Source organism: Salvelinus namaycush, chromosome 19, assembly GCF_016432855.1.
Source record: "Salvelinus namaycush isolate Seneca chromosome 19, SaNama_1.0, whole genome shotgun sequence".
Lineage (NCBI taxonomy): Eukaryota > Metazoa > Chordata > Actinopteri > Salmoniformes > Salmonidae > Salvelinus > Salvelinus namaycush.
The window spans coordinates 19,348,723-19,365,677 of record NC_052325.1 but is presented as its reverse complement, the minus strand read 5'-3'; the positions used below and the strand labels follow the sequence as shown (position 1 = coordinate 19,365,677).

The 16,955-nt window shown below is 45.4% G+C and overlaps 1 protein-coding gene across 1 annotated transcript in view; it reads left to right on the top strand.

Annotated features, from left to right (window-relative positions):
• The first annotated feature begins 14,587 nt into the window (after window positions 1-14,587).
• The window catches only part of LOC120064212 (proteoglycan 4-like), a 43,862-nt gene continuing 41,494 nt past the window's right edge, over window positions 14,588-16,955 (top strand). Inside the window, exon 1 of the mRNA XM_039014616.1 lies at window positions 14,588-14,959. The gene's annotated coding sequence lies outside the window, so the exon portion shown is untranslated. The remainder of the gene's footprint in view (window positions 14,960-16,955) is intronic.

Sequence of the window (16,955 nt, the reverse complement as noted above, 5' to 3'; positions counted from 1 at the left end):
TGAATCAAAAACCCCACTGGCCCCCGATATACAGACTGAATCAACAACCCCACCGGTCCCCTATATACAGACTGAATCAACAACCCCACTGACACCCTCGATACACAGACTGAATCAACAACCCCACTGTCCCTTATTCAGACTGGATCAACAACCCCACTGCCCCTTATTCAGACTGGATCAACAACCCCACTGCCCCTTATTCAGACTGGATCAACAACCCCACTGTCCCTTATTCAGACTGGATCAACAACCCCACTGCCCCTTATTCAGACTTGATCAACAACCCCACTGACCCTTATTCAGACTGAATCAACAACCCCACTGTCCCTTATTCAGACTGGATCAACAACCCCACTGCCCCTTATTCAGACTTGATCAACAACCCCACTGACCCTTATTCAGACTGAATCAACAACCCCACTGTCCCTTATTCAGACTGGATCAACAATCCCACTGCCACTTATTGAGAATGAAACAACAACCCTTACTGGCCCCCAATACACAGACTGAATCAACAACCCCACTGCCCTTTATTCAGACTGGATCAACAACTCCACTGGCCCTCGATATACAGACTGGATCAACAACCCCACTGCCCCTTATTCAGACTGAATCAACAACCCCACTGACCCTTATTCAGACTGAATCAACAACCCCACTGTCCCTTATTCAGACTGGATCAACAACCCCACTGCCCCTTATTCAGACTTGATCAACAACCCCACTGCCCCTTATTCAGACTGAATCAACAACCCCACTGACCCTCGATACACAGACTGGATCAACAACCCCACTGCCCCTTATTCAGACTTGATCAACAACCCCACTGCCCCTTATTCAGACTGGATCAACAACCCCACTGCCCCTTATTCACACTGGATCAACAACCCCATTGGCCCCCGATATACAGACTGAATCAACAACCCCACCGGTCCCCTATATACAGGCTGAATCAACAACCCCACTGGCCCCCGATACACAGACTGAATCAACAACATCACTACCCCTTATTAAGACTGGATCAACAACCCCACCGCCCCTTATTCAGACTGAATCAACAACCCCACTGGCCCTCGATACACAGACTCAATCAACTACCCCACTGCTCCTTATTCAGACTGGATCAACAACCCCGATGCCCCTTGTTCAGACTGGATCAGCAGCCCCACTGCCCCTTATTCAGACTGGATCAACAACCCCACTGCTCCCCGAAATACAGACTTAAACAACAACCCCACTGGCCCCCGATATACAGACTGAATCAACAACCCCACCAGTCCCTGTCGTGGAGAATCGTCTCAGAAATATAACACTCTTACAAGAACTTGTGAATTCAATATAGACTTTAATACAAAGTAGCAAAAATGAGCCTTTCCATGAAAGGACCCCATTACAAAACGTAACAGCGCCCCTCCATGGAAAAAGACTAACTTCTCATATCACAGAGTCCTGCCTTTATAGGACTTCTGTCTTTGCCTAATGTATAGAGTCCCCTCTCTCTATATGAAAATAGCTTCCCTCAGGTCATCTCCCTTATTTTCTTTTCATCTCAGAGCTTGCTTGTTAATAAATTTTTCCTTCTAATCCAGCTATTTATAATGTCTACACTTTCTTATCTCTTTATTTATCCGCTTGCTATATTCTCTCTTAGCCTATTTTACTGTTTAATTCCTGATTCACGGTTTTAGTGAAACAAAGTCTCTCCTGTCCTTCAGGCTATTTTTAAACTGCAGCCTCTGTTGCTACAGAGTGCCTGGTCGCCTGCTGTTTCCTCCTATTTCGTTACACTGCTCGTGATATTTTTAATATGTGTTCTAGACTTCTGTTATGGTGTTTCTTGTGTATTTTTGTCACTATTTATTCTAGACAGCCTAGATTTATTTTAACCACGTAGTATAATTTTAGTTTATTTTTAAATTCTTTCTTCCTTCTTCGCATCCGTTATATACTTTGCATCCGTTATATACTATCCGTGCCATGTTTAATACCTCTTTAATTATTATTATTATTTATTTTAACACCTATTGTATTCTTACAATGGTCGTTTAACACATTATCACGTCAATGTTTTATCCTTAATTATAACTTATTTTGCCCAATGTTTATCGATTTCGTTCCATTTGTCTAGCAATAGTTAAGAGTGCCTCCCCTTAACCTTATTATCCTGTTGTCACGCCCTGGCCTTAGTTATCTTTGTTTTCTTTATTATTTTAGTTAGGTCAGGGTGTGACATGGGGGAAGTTTGTGTGTTTTTGTCTAGTCTAGGGTGTTTGTATTGTATTGTTTTTTTTTGTAGAGTTCATGGGGTTGTGTTCAGTGTAGGTGTATGGTTGCCTGGATTGGTTCTCAATCAGAGACAGCTGTCTATCGTTGTCTCTGATTGGGAGCCATATTTAAGGCAGCCATAGGCATTAGGTAGGTGGTGGGTAATTGTCTATGTTTTACGTTAGTAGCTTGTGTCTGCACTTTCGTTTGTTAGCTTCACGGTTGTTTTGTTTAGTTTGTATTAGTTTCGTGTTCGTTTCATCTTCTCAAATAAAAGAAGATGTATCTATATCACGCTGCGCCTTGGTCCTCTCTTTCACCTAAAGATGATCGTGACAGAATTACCCACCACAAAAGGACCAAGCAGCGTGATAAGCGGCAGCAGGAGCAGCGCAAGGAGGAATGGCAATGGGAGCAGAGTCTGGACTACACTACGTGGGAGGAGATCGACAGGTGGGCGATCGACCCAGGGAGAATGCCGGAGCCCGCCTGGGATTCTCTGGAGCAGTGTGAGGAGGGATACCGGCGAATGGAGGCAGCACGACGACGCGGTAGGAAGCCCGAGAGTCAAGGCCAAAACATTTCTTGGGGGGGGGGCTACAAGGGAGTGTGGCGAAGTCAGGTAGGAGACCTGCGCCAACTCCCCGAGCTTACCGTGTAGAGCGAAAGTACGGGCAGACACCGTGTTATGCGGTAAAGCGCACAGTGTCTCCTGTACGTGTGCATAGCCCGGTGCGGTACATTCCAGCTCCACGTATCGGCCGGGCTAGAGTGAGCATTGAGCCAGGTGCCATGAAGCCGGCTCAACGCGTCTGGTCTCCAGTGCGTCTCCTCGGGCCGGTGTACATGGCACCAGCCTTACGCATGGTGTCCCCGGTTCGCCAACACAGCCCAGTGCGGGTTATTCCACCTCCCCGCACTGGTCGGGCTATGGGGAGCATTCAACCAGGTAAGGTTGGGCAGGCTCGGTGCTCAAGGGAGCCAGTACGCCTCCACGGTCCGGTATATCCGGCGCCACCTTCCCGCCCCAGCCCAGTAACACCAGTGCCTACACCACGCACCAGGCTTCCAGTGCGTCTCCAGAGCCCTGTTCCTCCTCCACGCACTCTCCCTGTGGTGCGTGTCTCCAGCCCAGTACCTCCAGTTCCGGCACCACGCACCAAGCCTCCTGTGCGTCTCCAGAGCCCTGTACGCACTGTTCCTTCTCCCCGCACTCGCCCTGAGGTGCGTGTCTCCAGTCCGGTACCACCAGTGCCGGTACCACGCACCAGGCCTATAGTGCGCCTCGACAGTCCAGTGTGCCCTGTTCCTGCTCCCCGCACTAGCCTTGAGGTGCGTGTCTCCAGTCCGGTACCACCAGTTCCGGCACCACGCACCAGGCCTACTGTGCGCCTCAGCAGGTCAGAGTCGTCCGTCTGCCCAGCGCCATCTGAGCCATCCGTCTGCCCAGCGCCATCTGAGCCATCCGTCTGCCCAGCGCCGTCTGAGCTGCCTTCCTGCCCAGCGCCGTCTGAGCTGCCTGCCTGCCCAGCGCCGTCTGAGCTGCCTGCCTGCCCAGCGCCGTCTGACCTGCCTGCCTGCCCAGCGCCATCTGAGCCATCCGTCTGCCCAGCGCCATCTGAGCCATCCGTCTGCCCAGCGCCATCTGAGCCATCCGTCTGTCCCGAGCCGTCAGAGCCGCCCGTCTGTCCCGAGCCGTTAGAGCCGCCCGTCAGTCAGGAGCCACTAGAGCCGTCCGTCAGTCAGGAGCCGCTAGAGCCGCCAGTCAGGAGCTGCCAGAGCCGCCAGCCAGTCAGGAGCTGCCAGAGCCGCCAGCCAGTCAGGAGCTGCCAGAGCCGCCAGCCAGTCAGGAGCTGCCAGAGCCGCCAGCCAGTCAGGAGCTGCCAGAACCGCCAGCCAGTCAGGAGCTGCCAGAGCCGCCAGCCAGTCATGAGCCGCCCTCCAGTCATGAGCCGCCCTTCAGTCATGAGCTGCCCTCCAGTCATGAGCTGCCTTCCAGTCATGAGCTGCCTTCCAGTCATGAGCTGCCTTCCAGTCATGAGCTGCCCTCCAGTCATGAGCTGCCCTCCAGTCATGAGCTGCCCCTCAGCCCGGAGCTGCCCCTCAGCCCGGAGCTGCCCCTCAGCCCGGAGCTGCCATTAGTCCGGAGCTGCCCTTCAGTCCAGAGCTGCCTCTCTGTCCGGAGCTGCCCTTCAGTCCGGAGCTGCCCCTCTGTCCTGAGCTACCTCTCTGTCCTGAGCTACCTCTCTGTCCTGAGCTACCTCTCTGTCCTGAGCTGTCTCCTCAATTTAGTGGGGACCTTGGTGAGGATTCCTAGGCCAAGGTCGGGGGCGAGGGTTGCCACTCAAAGGACGCTGAGGGGGACAAAGACAATGGTGGAGTGGTGGCCTCGTCCTGCGCCGGAGCCGCCACCGCGGACAGATGCCCACCCAGACCCTCCCCTTGAGTTTTAGGGGTGCGTTCGGAGTCCGCACCTCAGGAGGGGGGTACTGTCACGTCCTGACCATAGTGCTTATGTGTTTTGCTTGTTTTAGTGTTGGTCAGGACGTGAGCTGGGTGGGCATTCTATGTTGTGTGTCTAGTTTGTCTGTTTCTGTGTTCGGCCTAATATGGTTCTCAATCAGAGGCAGCTGTCAATCGTTGTCCCTGATTGAGAATCATATATAGGTGGCTTGTTTTGTGTTGGGATTTTGTGGGTGGTTGTTTCCTGTGTCAGTGTTTGTGCCACACGGGACTGTGACGGTTAGTACGTTTGTTATTTTGTATAGTGTCTTGTATTCGTGTATATTAAATCATGGAAACTTATCACGCTGCACATTGGTCCTCCGATCCTTCTCGCCTCTCCTCGTCCGAGGAGGAGGAAGAGCTAGACTGCCGTTACAACTGCCCCTTATTCAGACCTAATCAACAACCCCACAGCCCCGTATTCAGACTGGATCAACAAGCCCACTGGCCCCCGATACACAGACTAAATCAACAACCCCACAGACCCTTATTCAGACTGGATCAACAACCCCACTGCCCCGTATTCAGACTGGATCAACAACCCCACTGACCCTCGATATACAGAAAAAATCAACAACCCCACTGGCCCCTGTTATACAGACTTAATCAACAACCCCACTAGTCCTCTATATACAGACTGAATCAACAACCTCATTGGTCCCCTATATACAGGCTGAATCAACAACCCCACTGGCCCTCGATACACAGACTGAATCAACAACCCCACTTCCCCTTATTCAGACTGAATCAACAACCCCACTGACACCCTCGATATACAGACTGAATCAACAATCCCATTGCCACTTATTGAGAATGAAACAACAACCCTTACTGGCCCCCAATACACAGACTGAATCATCAACCCCACTAACCCTTATTCAGACTGGATAAATAACCCCACTGGCCCTTATTGAGACTGAATGAACAACCAATACTGGCCCCCTATATACAGACTGAATGAACAAACCCACTGCCCCTCATTCAGACTGGATCAACAACGCCACTGGCCCCCTATATACAGACTGAATCAACAACCCCACTGGCCCTCATTCAGACTGGATCAACAACCCACTGGCCCTTATATAGACTGAATCAACAACCCCACTGGACCCCGATATACAGAGAATGATCCTGCCTCACTGACTGGACATTGAGCATCTTAAAACAGAATGGTCCTGCAACCCCACAGCCCACTGTCCCTTATACAGAATGATCTTGACTCACTGCCTGGCTACTGAGCATCATGCATCCATCAGCAGACTACGCCAGGGTGAGATGTGATGGGATGGGAGTGAACATTTCCCCTAATGGGAAACAATTACACAGTCAGTAGGTTCTTCAGTGACTTCTGATGAGAGTTGTTGGCTGAGGAATTGGCCATGTAATCATGTGTGTGTAATGTGATAATGCAGCTTATTGCTCTGTGACTCGCGAGCGGAGCCCATAGAGTTGAGGCAGATAGAGATAGAGACATATTCAGAGGGAACTCTAAACCTCTATGAGACATCACTGGTTTTTAACCCATCCTAATCTGAAGATTTAACCCCTCCATCCCAACAGCTTCTGGGTATAGCCCCAAAAAATCTAATCAAAGTGTATTTTCATATGCAGAGGATACAGAAGGGTGTATCAAATAAAATAAAATGATATCAAATCAAATGTTTGTCATATGCTTCGTAAACAACATGTGTAGACTAACAGTGAAATATTTACTTGCGCGTCATTTTCCAACAATACAGAGTTAAAGATAAAAATTATTTTAAAAAATGTTATAGTGTAAATAGGAATAAATACACAATGAATAACGAATAACATTAACGTGTAAAAAAATGACATGGTTATATACAGGGAGCACCAGTACCGTTAGATGTGCAGAGGTCCAAAGTAATTGAGATACTGATGTACATATAGCAGAGGAGGCTGGTGGGAGGAGTTCTAGGAGGGCAGGTTCATTGTAATGACTGGAATGGAATAAATGGAACAATAACAAACACATCAAACATATGGAAACCACATTTTTGACTCTGTTCCATTCATTCCATAACAATGAGCCCGTCTTCCTGTAGCTCCCCCCACCAGCGTCCTCTGACATAATGGTAGGGGTAAAGTGACTTGGCAACAGGATAGATAAGACAGTAGCAGCAGCGTATGTGGTGAATGTGAAAGTGTATGTGTGTGTGTGATGGTGCGTGTGTGTGGCATCAGTATGTATGTGTGTGCGTGTTATGTGTGGACGTAGGTAGTGTGTGTGTGTGTGTGTGTGTGTGTGTGTGTGTGTGTGTGTGTGTGTGTGTGTGTGTGTGTGTGTGTGTGTGTGTGTGTGTGTGTGTGTGTCAGTGTAAGTATGTGTGTGTGTGTGTCAGTGTAAGTATGTGTGAGTGTGTGGGTTGAGTCCAGTGTGTGTGCATAGAGTCAGTGCAAAAAAGGTCAATGTCTGGGTAGCCATTTGATTAGCTATTTAGCAGTCTTGTTTAGCACTCTTGTTTAGCAGTCTTATGGCTTGCCCTCTTCACAACTCTGTGGGTGTGTCTGCACCATGTTAATTCCTTAGTGATGTGGACGCAGAGGAACTTGAAGCTCTCGACCCGCTCCACTACGGCCCCATTGACGTGGATGGGGGCATGCTCGCCCTCCTTTTCCTGTAGTCCAAGATCAGTCCGTTAGCAAACTTGATGATGGTGTTGGAGCCGTGCGCGGCCACACAATAATGGGTCAACAGGGAGTACAGGAGGGGACTAAGCACACATCCTGGGGGGGGGCCCTGTGTTGATGGTCAGTTGCGGCGGATGTGTTGCTGCCTACCCTCACCACCTGGGGGCGGCCCGTCAGGAAGTCCACGATCCAGTTGCAGAGGGAGGTGTTCAGTCCCAGGGTCCTTAGCTTGGTTATGAGCTTGGAGGAGACTATGGTGTTGAATGCTGAGCTGTAATCGATGAACAGCATTCATACATAGGAATTGGGTGAGGGCAGTGTGGAGCGCAATAGAGATTGTGACGATGTGATGATGATGTTGATGTGAGCCATGAAAAGCCTTTCAAAGCATTTCATGTAATTTGCGGTACAATGAAATGCACCTTACAGTCACACGAGTAGACATTTGATATAATTATTTAGCATTTTAGATAAAGCATGCTGAGGCTTATACTGTGTGCCGACACACTCCTATGTGTTTGGTTCGCTTTATCCACTATACACTCTAATGAAGCCAGTGTACACTACTCTACAGTAAAGTTTGTCATTGAAAGCGTTTGCCTTTCTGGGAACAGAATATCTGTTTGTGAAGAGGACATGTAAAACCTTGAATGTATTCTTAATCTATTCAAATAAAAGTTGAGCTCTTACAAACATACATATATGCACTGCAGCTTCTCCACAGCCACAGTCAGGGTCTGCGTCCCATAACGGAACCCTATTCCCTATGGACTACTATTGACCAGGGCCCAGAAGGCTCTTGTCAAAATTAGTGCACTATATAGGGAATAGGGTGCCATTTGGAATATTGTCAGTGTCTCAGAATTGGACATGAATCACTCTTTGAATAAAATATGAATGTATTTTATTTTCTCAGACATTATATTGGAAGGGAATAGATGCTTAGAAGGAGAGAAACAGAACTGTCTGTCATGTTCTCTGTTGTCTTTAGATTTCCAGATTTTTCAAATTATGTTTTTGACATGCTTAATTATGTTGTGGAATGATGTGTTGCCCACAGTATCCTGCACTTCTTAATGTACACTGTAAAACATTTAGTGTAAAATTGACAGTAACTTACTGACTGCAATTGGCCAATATGTTACTATAACTTATTTTACAGTCCAGCTACTGTAATCCATTTTACGGTACCAGAAATGTCACTGTAATATAATTTACAGTATGTTACTGGAATTGCCCATGCAGCGACATATTACCCAGTGTTCTTTGCAAGTTTTCATTTTTACATTTACATTTTGGTCATTTAGCAGGCGCTCTTGTTATTAGCAACGTACAGTCAGGGCAGTCACAGTCACAGCAAGTAAAACGTCTCTGTGACGGTTACCGAAAATGTTGTAGTTAAGGACACATTGGTCTTCAAAATAATTTGAATTACAACAAGATAGTCAGAGATATTGTTGCTGAATGGAATTGACAATTGTGCTTGGTCGGTGCTGTGTCCAGGGTTTGTGCTGGTGTTGTGGCTTGGACCAGTAAATCCTGGGTTGGTACTGGTGTTGGGGCCGGGAATGGATGTCGTGCTGGGACCGGGACTGGAGGCCAAGGGTTGGTACTGGGTCTGGGGGCCGGGGGCCGGGGGCCGGGGGCCGGGGGGAAACAGGAACCGGGAACCAGGAACTGAGGCTGCTGCAGGTGCTGGGTCGGGATCTGTAGAGGGGAGGAAGGACAACCTGAGGAGCAAGCAGACACACATGGGAGCCCTAGACACAGAGGTCAACAGTGATACTTCTCTGAGGCCTGCTCTCTCTGGGTAAAGGTGTAATCTTTGCTCCCTCCGCCGCACCTCATCTGGTAGTCTGGTGCTGACCAATTGGATCTGGATTGCTGCTGGTACTGTTGCTGGATCTACACAGTGGAGGAAGGACAACCCAAGGCACAAGCAGACACACAAGAGTACCCTAGATCCAGAGGTCAAATGTTGTGTTCCCCTTACTCCAGGTCTGGGGTTTAGTCCCTCCTCCACCCCTCTTCCAGTGTCTAGAACTGTTGATGGATCTGCAGAGGGCTTACGATTAAAAAGTTTACAATCTACAACTCTTATATGTTCCCTACATAAATGTAATTGTTAGAGAACTACTACTACATATCACTTAAATTGGTACAGTACTCTCATTAACGGGTGCAAGAAATATAGCGACTTATAAGACATGCCTTAAAATATGTTAATGAGCCAGCAATTCTTTCTCCTCCCACATTATTTCTCAACCATTAAAGGTTTGAGACTTGCTGCTACTCCGGCCTGTCTCCTCCATAAATAAACTCAGCAGAAAATGAATCGTCCCTTTTCAGGACCCTGTCTTTCAAAGATAATTTGTAAAAGTACAAATAACTTCACAGATCTTCATTGTAAAGGGTTTAAACACTGTTTCCCATGCTTGTTCAATGAACCATAAGCAATTAATGAACATGCACCTGTGGAACGGTCGTTAAGACACTAACAGCTTACAGACGGTACGGAATTAAGGTCACAGTTATGTAAACTTAGGACACTAAAGAGGCCGTTCTACTGACTCTGAAAACACCAAGAGAAAGATGCCCAGGGTCCCTGCTCATCTGCATGAACGTGCCTTAGGCATGCTGCAAGGAGGCTGACGACTGCAGATGTGGCCAGGGCAATAAATTGCATTGTCCGTACTGTGAGACACCCAAGACAGCGCTACAGGGAGACAGGACGGACAGCCGATCGTCCTCGCAGTGGCAGACCATGTGTAACAACACCTGCGCAGGATCGGTACATCCGAACATCACACATACTGGACAGGTACAGGATGGCAACAACAACTGTCCGAGGTACACCAGGAATGCACAATCCCTCTATCAGTGCACAGACTGTCCGCAATAGACTGAGAGAGGCTGGACTGAGGGCTTGTAGGCCTGTGGTAAGGCAGGTCCTCACCAGACATCACCAGCAACAATGTTGCCTATGGGCACAAACCCACCGTCGCTGGACCAGACAGGACTGGCAAAAAGTGCTCTTCACTGACGAGTCGCGGTAAATTACTGATAAAATGTTAAAAACAGGTAACAGTGTATACTTTCAGCATTTCAATTAACATGTTGTACATGAGATTATTTCCTAGAGTACCATGCAGTCAAGGCACACTTTCCAATGGCAAATACATACATGGTTAGTAATGTGATTATTGGTATTCAATCTGCAGTTACCTTGTACTATACATTAAATAACGATACACTACTATACATTGAATACAGTCTGCCTGCTGTCTTCCCTTTCTGATTCAACACGTGGTTAATATATTGTGACAGCCAGACAGGCTGTTGAATGAATGCCCACAAATGCATCTCACATGTCACCCTATTCCCTATATAGTGCACTTCTTCTGGTCAAAAATAGTGCACTATATAGGGAATATGGTTACATTTGGGTTGCAAGCCTTTGTGAATACCCTTTGCTGCAGGGGGAGAGATTGCATTGGTTGCAGGGTAGCAATGAAACAAATAAGCACTGTGATGTGTGAGGAGGAGTATGATAAAGTTGCTTCATAAGTTGCAGAACATTGTGTGTGTGGAATCATTATGAGGCATTAGCCCTCTGGAGGCTGCTATGGTTTTATTGGCTCGCCTCATGCAGCAAAGTCTCATCCATTAAACAAATCATGGACTTATGTATTAGATTAGCTACACCACTGGCACCAGGGGAGCTAAAGCAGGCAGGCAGGTAGACAAACACACACACTCACACACAAACACACACACACACACAACCTTATCGTTTTATGATTCTGTTTCATAATAATCTGTGGAATAAATTATGTAATTGACAGCATTAAGAAGATACTGTCAGAGGAGCGATCTTTAAAATATATATAATGAAATTGAAGAAAAAAATAGAGTGGGCTGAATTGCATTTGAGGTATTATTAAAATGATAAACGGCAGTCACTGGAGTTGCTTAAGAGCGAGAATAAGCCGCAGCCCCGATTAAAATTGAAAACTAATTTTAATATTTCTTAATCACTTGTCAGTGATATTAAATGCTCATCACACTGAGTCGTATTTTAATAACCATGTGTCTAAATGATAAGATGTTCCAATGTGTCAAATTAAAAGACACTGAGACAGTAAACTTGTTGGTACCTGCTTGAGTCACTGTGTGTATCCCACCCTATTCTCTATGTAGTGCACTACATGTCACTAGGGCCCATAGGGCTCTGGTCAAAAGTAGCACACTATAAAGGGAATAGGGTGCCATTTGGGAGGCACACATGAGGCACACATTGAGTCATCCCACCTGCTAGCTTTATGCTAAATGCATCGTGACGCTGTGACCTCTGAGGTGATAGTCTACCTCCCCCCTGTGGTGAAAGGTCAGAACTACAGTTGCAGTGCTGCAGAAAACAGTCCTTTGTGACTTTCTGCAAAGTGAGCATTGTAAACTTCCAATGTTCAAAGTCTTTGGGGAAGGACTCAAGGATCATTTGAAGAGAACATGAAAGAAGGACAGAAAGTGAAACAGGGCTATTTGCTTAACATTTAAAGGTCCTGAACAGTCACTCTGAAAACTACTTTCTCTCCCATGGCTAACTACCAGGAAGTTTAAAAAGACAGGCTGAGTGGGCGGAGCTTATATTCATGACCTCGCCTTTATTGAAAGCTCTTTGAAAGGCCTACTGTATGTCAAGCAACTTGGAATCAGTGAGCATTGTAATACACAAAGCAATTCAAACAACATTTAAATTATATCAATTATACATATATATATATATTTGGAGTTGGAAGTTTACATACACTTAGGTTGGAGTCATTAAAACTCGTTTTTCAACCACTCCACAAATTTCTTGTTAACAAACTATAGTTTTGGCAAGTCAGTTAGGACATCTACTTTGTGGATGACACAAGTCATTTTTCCAACAATTGTTTACAGACAGATTATTTCACTTACATAGTCACTGTATCACAATTCCAGTGGGTCAGAATTTTACATACACTAAGTTGACTGTGCATTTAAACAGCTTGGAAAATTCCAGAAAAATATGTCAAGGCTTTAGCAGCTTCTGATAGGCTAATTGACATCATTTAAATCAATTGGAGGTGTACCTGTAGATGTATTTCAAGGCCTTCCTTCAAACTCAGTGCCTCTTTGCTTGACAGCATGGGAAAATCAAAAGAAATCAGCCAAGACCTCAGAAAAAAACATTTTAGACCTCCACAAGTCTAGTTCATCCTTGGGAGCAATTTCCAAACGCCTGAAGGTACCACGTTCATCTGTACAAACAATAGTACGCAAACATAAACACCATGGGACCACTGCAGCCGTCTGTCTGCTAGAGATGAACATACTTTGGTGCGAAAAGTGCAAATCAATCCCAGAACAACAGCAAAGGACCTCATGAAGATGCTGGAGGAAACAGGTACAAAAGTATCTATATCCACAGTAAAACGAGTCCTATATCGACATAACCTGAAAGGCCACTCAGCAAGGAAGAAGCCACTGCTCCACAACCGCCATAAAAAAGCCAGACTACGGTTTGCAACTGCACATGAGGACAAAGATCGTACTTTTTGGAGAAATGTTCTCTGGTCTGATGAAACAAAAATAGAACTGTTTGGCCATAATGACCATTGTTATGTTTGGAGGAAAAAGGGGGAGGTTTCCAAGCCGAAGAACACCATCCCAACCGTGAAGCCAATTGCACACTCTCTCAAAACTGTAGACATGTGTGGCATTGTGTTGTGTGGCAAAACTGCACATTTTAGTGGCCTTTTAATGTCCCCAGCATAAGGTGCACCTGTATAATGATCGTGCTGTTTAATCAGCTTTTTGATATGCCACACCTGTCAGGTGGATGGGTTATCTTGGCTAAGGAGAAATGCTCGCAGACACAGATGTAACGGATGTGTGCACAAAATGTTAGATACTTTTTTTTTTGTTATGCATATTGAACATTTTTGGAATCTTTAATTTCAGCTCATGAAACATGGGACACTTCAAATGTTGTGTTATTTTTTTTGTTCAGTCTAGAAGCAACAGTCCCTTTCCATAGTTTTGTCATCATACTTTGATCTGGTTTCCTTCAAATATCGTCCAATTTCAAGAAAAACATAATTTTGTCTGTTCATGACCTTTAAGCGTAGGGGGGTTTAAACTGGTGCTCAACACTTATGCCAGATGTTCCAAGTCTCTCACTGATTCATATTTTCATACCATTATCATTCTAGAATTATAAGTTAATTATATATTCTCTGAAGCTCTGAATATTTCTTTGGATTATGCTGCAGTTCAAAAATTACCCAATATTATGTCTGCCATTCATCATTATAGGCCAGGTTTCCTTACAAATCAACACATTAATATGTGTACGTTATCATTTACCTTGATTCTACAGTTCTCTTTAACATTGTAACATGTATATTCATAATACAGTTTAATTAAGGGAAAAACAACATGCAGAAGGTTTGGGGGTGTGTGTGTGTGTGTACGTGTATGTGTGTGTCCGTGTACATCCTATGTGCGCCCAACATAGAACAATTTGCATTTCTGACCAGACGTTTTGGCATATTGCAGCTCAGAGGGTGTTCACACCTCTCTTGAGGTGCGACAGAGAGAGAGGGGTGTTATTGAGAGGTAGGTCGTTCTGATGTGGACACACACTATTTACATTCTATCCAATTACTCGAACTTCAGTTGTCATTTGTTTTGTTTTTTATTCAAAAGTCAAAGCTGAATCACAACGAATTCAGTCCTATTTTAAACAACACATTATCTAAGACAATAAATACCATTGCCTATGCTACTCATAATGTTATTAATTATTATCACTTAGATATCTGTCTCTAGAAATGTAACCTCAAGAATATTTTAAGTGGTAAGAATAAATGCCTGTATATAGTTTATTGTGCTTACATGTTGGTCTCCCAAAACAGGTATTATACACGTTCGAGGGACACGACGGGAACCGACGCAACAAATTCAAGAATTTTGGCAACTTCAAAGAGCCAATGGGAGCCTCCCTGGAGTTCTAGGAGGAGGGCTTCAATAAATCAGCACTACCGTCGACCAATCCTGTTGACTGTGGGAGGACACAAACATGCAAGGGGTGTGTCTCTTAGACTGCGAGACGTCGCTTCGTACGGTGTCCAACTCGGAGAGAGTATTGGCATGATGAGCATTGCTTTACTATTTTGACAAGCCATATTACAGCGCTACTTTGGAACCTGGTTGGAAGCTAATCAATCTGTTTGAACTTTTATTCACAAGACATAAACCAGACGGGGAGAAGAAGTAGTTGGACTAATTAGCCTACTAACCCAAATTAATAACCTAACTGTAAACTGACACAACAAGCTACGTATACGTTTTCATCTTTTTCAATCCGAAAGGGTTTTTGCTTCTGGACATGTGAATCAAAGGAGTTACTGCGAACCCCTGAAAATGAAGTTACTAGCATCGGTTCTTTGTTGCTTCGGCTTTCTGCTCACTTCTGCGATGTTTCGGACGAGCTCTTCACAAGCAGGTGAGTGACTGACTGACAGTTCGGTGTCTGCCTGGCTGGTGCGCAGCGCAAGGTGTTTGGCTACCCTTGACACTCGTGCGCGTTGCGCACGAACAAAGTGTTATTTTGTGTGCCGCAACAGTCCCCACACATTTGTCCGTTATGTTTCAAATGTATCGGGGTTGTACTTTAAATTGTCTATACCCTCTATGTTGATTTTCGTTCATATCTGCTATAAAATCACCCTGGCTCCTTTGAAAATGTGTGTTCGCATTGAATGTTCGTCACACGTGTCTTTTGGCTTGGACAAACAGTGGACATCACATCACCGAGACCGAGACCAAGTCCACCCTATCCTCCTGGCTCCTGCTACTGCTTCATTATTCTCATATCGCGTCGTCCTTCGCTCTGTGAGAGTAAGGGGTGGTGGTGGGCATTTATAGTGTGCATCGGTCCGTCTTGGTGTGTTTGTTTGTTTTCAGAGAAAAACAACGTGTTTTGTTGGCTTTGGTGTACAAGTCCCAGGTACTTTTGTCATTTTGAAGGGGCACATGTATTATTATTATTATTTCTTTATACGAATTGGTAATAACAATTGCAGGCTATTATTATTCTACTGGTACTTCTTATTATTGTTATTGTTATTATTATTATTATTATTATCAGTTGTTGTAGAAGGCTTAGTAGTAATATATATATATAGTAGTAGTAGTGGTATATAAATAGTGGTAGTATAGGTTATGGAATAAAAATATAATATATCCTATAAGCGAGTATTGTAAAGAACTGAACTTTATTTTTGACATTGCTCACATTCATTGGCGGTCCCTGCTTGGAACAGTGCAGCTCTCCACAAGGTGGTAGTGTAGTATGAACCGGAGAGAAACGCTCCGGAAATCTTTATCCTCAGCTCTGAGCCATGCAAAGGGACAGAGCGCGCGCTGACTGACTGACTGATACCGACACACACACACACACACACACACACACACACACACACACACACACACACACACACACACACACACACACACACACACACACACACACACACACACACACACACACACAACAGAGAGATGGAGAGAGCGCTTTTGTGAGCACGGACCATAGACACAAACCAATACTTCATTGGTAATTAAAAAAAAATAATCCTAGAAACTGTTGTTATAGTATAGCAGATTTGGCAGGTGTTCTCAACTCTCGCTTCTAAACATCCTATAGACCCGTGAACAGCAAGGAATTAACCATAGCACCACACACTCCTGTGCGTGCCGTTTGTTCAAAGCTACACATGCAATAAAGCGCACCCACACTTCCCCGGGGGACAGGGGGTTGATTGAATAGCCTTTAGATGAAAAAAGAGGTTGAAAGATAAGGGGACAGGGGAGGGAATAAATAGCCTAACCTGTCCGTGCTGCATTTGTGATTAGACCTGTTTAGCCGATTACCTACACATTTTGTCGTCATATGAGTAATTATTAAAACATTATTAGAACAATAAAATATTGTTGTCAAAATGTGGCATAATTTTAAGTAGTGTGTCTCGATTTCAGACTTCCAGGCAATTACTTATGATTATTTATGCTCTTTCTACTGTCTATATATGAGACTGAAGTTGTATGCCATAGTAATGCTTCATCTGCTGCAGTTTGCCGCTTGCGTGTGTGTGAGTGTATGTCTTGGTCTATGTGTAGCCTTGTGCTTGCGTGTATTGTGATCCCCAACATCCACTGGACAGGATGTCAAGCACGAGGTGTTGGCATACCTCAGCACTTCAACCTTGCCATGTGTACCACTGGGTGTTTCACAGCTGCCCCTCTGATATAACGCACCAGTTCCAAATCCCTCTTTGGAGTTATGTTGCTTACTGACAATGGCTCTATATGACATTTACAGACGGGTTCGGCCCAATGACGTATATAAACCCTGGATTGCGCATTCTATGTATTGGCCATTAGGAGGCTTTGATGCCATCAGTCGATCATATTGGCACTACCCAGTAGGAGAAGTCCTC